Below are 3430 nucleotides of genomic sequence, written 5' to 3'. Positions count from 1 at the left end.
ATATCTATGAGGCAAAAATGAGATGTCGTTGACGGAAAACGGTTGTTTGATTCGTAACTTAGGGTTCCAGCTTTAATTGGTGATACCCAAAAAGGAAGCCTTAAGTGTCGTAACTTGTTATCCCAAACCCTCTAAGTATAAATGATAACAAAGCAGTGCTAAGAAAGGGCGATGTCACTATTACCTCTTTTCCTCATCTAGAATATTTTTTGCAGCCCTGAAATTTCATTTGATGTCTTTAGAGGTTTTCGAATGAAAGTAGAAAGCACAGGAAAGCAGTTTGTAGCGATTAAATCATGGGATAGGTGCGGGATGCTTCATGAGAGATTAGAATTAACTGAATGTTTCTGGTTAATTTCGTAAATCATTTGACATCATGGAGTTTTAATTGTCAAGAGGATTTACCTTTCCTTATATTCTCTATGAGATAAGCACACTTAGTAGATGTGGAACATGTCATTACCTTTGCCAGGAAGGTTATGTTTTTCGTAGGCGTTCGTGTGTGTGTGTGTCTGTCTGTCTGTCTGTGTGTCCGTCTGTAAACACGATAACTTGAGAAGGCTTCAATGGATCAACTTAATACTTAGTAGGTGGGTAGGTCTTCGTGAGACCTAGAAATGGTTAGATTTTGGGGCCCCCTAGCGACTTCTTATGGTACTGCAGCTGAACTTCCGGTTTTTATATCTCCTGATCTGGACATGCTAGGGTCACGGAATATGGATGGTAGGTAGGTCTTGTACTGGGAAGAAGTGACGTAAGTTTGGGTCTCCTGGCGGCTTGCCCTACAACTGCAGGGCTATCTGTTTGAAAATATTCAAAAGAGGATAACTCAAGAACCGGTTGACGGCTCGTCGTGATTTTTGTTATGTAGGTAGCTTACGTGATGCTTGATATAATTATGTGACAATTATGCAAATATGGATGTAATTTGCATAATTTATGGGGAAATTCTATAAATCAACTGCATTCCATTATAGGACAATTGAAGCTTGTGTGATTGGTAATTGAGAACGAGAGAAACACAGGCAGATATTGATTATGTAAATGAATACTTAGTTTGCATAATTAATGAGAAAATGTTATAATTATGTACTGATAACTGCCTGGCATTTCATACCTGTGATATTTGAAAGTTGTGATATACCTGTGATATTTGAAACATAACGGGGGGTGCCCTAACTCCGACCTATGTTCCATGCAAACGCACAGACCTTTGGTAATAGTTTATCTGACCAAAAACCCGCGCAACAGGAGATATAATATTGACAGATAAGGATCACAACAATTAAAGCTGCACAGCTGTGTATTTCACTTGAGTGTAGCGCCTTGCACCCAAGCGTAAAGGCTCATGAAAAGCACGGCAGTTTTTTGGTCATTTTGCCGGTGGAACGTTCTATCGCAACAGGGGTGCCCTAATTCCGACCTAGTGTTTAACACAGGTCGATCTGAGAAGAGAGTTTAGAAATTATAATTCACAAATTATGACTAAAACAATGTACAACTGTTTTCTGTCCCAAACAAGTCCTCTTTTTACGATTACGCGACTTGCTCCAAAGTGGCTGTTTGAAAAGCAAAACCTGCATTTTTGACACGCTCGTCAACCCCCTGAACAAGCGTCGAATTCACACAGATTTTTCACTCGTCTGTTGTCGGAGTGTAGGAACTAAAACAAACTTTGTGAGATTACCGATATCAACACCAAAACATTGTCAATTCTTGTGATTAATTTTAGGCACGTGCTCCCATGCATAACGCCGCAACAAGGATTTTTCAAACTAGTTCGGTATTAGGGATGGGTCGGAATTAGGGCACCCCCCCCCGTTAATGTATTCAAATCAGAACATCATTTGCATAATTTATGAGGAAATGCTAGAATAACATTATTAATATAAGACTTTCTTCGGTTAAGAGTATGATAAACTGATATAAGTCATGAAAATGAGGGTCCTATTTGTTAAATCGGGGGAAATCTATAATTTGTCAATTGTATGAGATCGGGGAACTTTAGTTTGTTATGTTCTTAACTCGGTATGTGTTGATTGACAGGTGTACCTTCGGTATTTGATGTGCATTCTCCTACTGGTGGCGTCATTTGCGGAGAAGTCGTCAGTAACGAAGCGCAGGCGCACGAGGCCGAGGAAGACCAAAGCCAAGCCTCAGTTTAAAGGCTGCAGTTCAGCCGGGCAAAACATCTTCTACCCATGCTGCACTGCGTGCTGTCCTGTAACAGGCACACCCACAGGTCAGTCTTCAGCTCTTCAAGCCACATTAGGACATGTAGATTTCATTATATGGATGATATCCTCTGAGAACCTAAAAACGATGCGAGCGTGTGATTAAAAAAGGTTTGGCAAAAAAAGTTGCCTTTATTACGAAATCTACGTGGTCATGAAGGTTGAACAAACCCGCCAAGTGAGGTGTGGGGAAAAAATTCTTGACATTTCTTGACATTTTCTTCTTTGGTATTCTATTTTGCTTTATTTTTTCCAACATTTCTGTTGTAATTCACGGCATATATTTTCCCATTTTGCAGCCACTTTGTATGATTAACTGTGCGGTCCAAGACCAAAACTTATTTTGGAAACGAGCCAAAACGCATGCGCTCGCGGATGTCATCCATATAATGAAAACAACTTGGCCTTGTGTAACATTAGGGCGATGCAAAATGTCAATTTTCTTGTCGTTTCTTTACGAACCTTTAAATCAACCCCACTCAATTACAAAAAAGTGTCATATAGGAACAGGGGTGACGCATTAATTACGAGTGTGTATAAAAGTTAGAAACAAAGCTGTCAGCCATGTTTGCATTCTGGTATTCTGGTAGTTTGTCATGGTACCACAAACTAAATGTGCCTCTTGTGGGCTGTTTAAGAGTGAAAATGAGAGATAATTGTACAAATTAGTTAAACAGTGCAAGTATATAATCACACAAGGATATGTCAATTTTTGGTTGAAAATGTAACATTATACTTACATGATACCCTGGTAAAATAATCTTTAAAAACATCCACTGCTGGATTTCGGATCAGGGTGGCCAAACAGAAAACTAAATATTCTGGATGAGAAAAGATTTGTGATATTGACATTTACTGCCAATTCTTTCTGCATTTTCATCATTATTTCATACTTGAAGCATTTAAAATATTCCTGAAACAAGCGACTCTTTATCTTTTCGATACCGCCATAAATAGTTAGAACAAGCCTGCGATACAAAACAAACAACCGTTTTCCGTCAGCGACATCATAGTTTTGCCTCACTGATATGATGCCAGTATGCTATGAGATAGGGTTGATTGAACTGAATGCGTTAAAAGAATAACCATAAAAATGGCTTTGAAAACCCAGTTACTTCCCTGAAATTGCTTTGGATGCCTTTAACACTACCATATATCACCCCCTGGTGCTTGCAGACTATACCCCACTTCAGCCT

Source organism: Branchiostoma belcheri, unplaced genomic scaffold (genome assembly GCF_001625305.1).
Source record: "Branchiostoma belcheri isolate BF01 breed outbred unplaced genomic scaffold, Haploidv18h27 scaffold340, whole genome shotgun sequence".
Lineage (NCBI taxonomy): Eukaryota > Metazoa > Chordata > Leptocardii > Amphioxiformes > Branchiostomatidae > Branchiostoma > Branchiostoma belcheri.
This window is presented reverse-complemented; position numbering follows the sequence as displayed.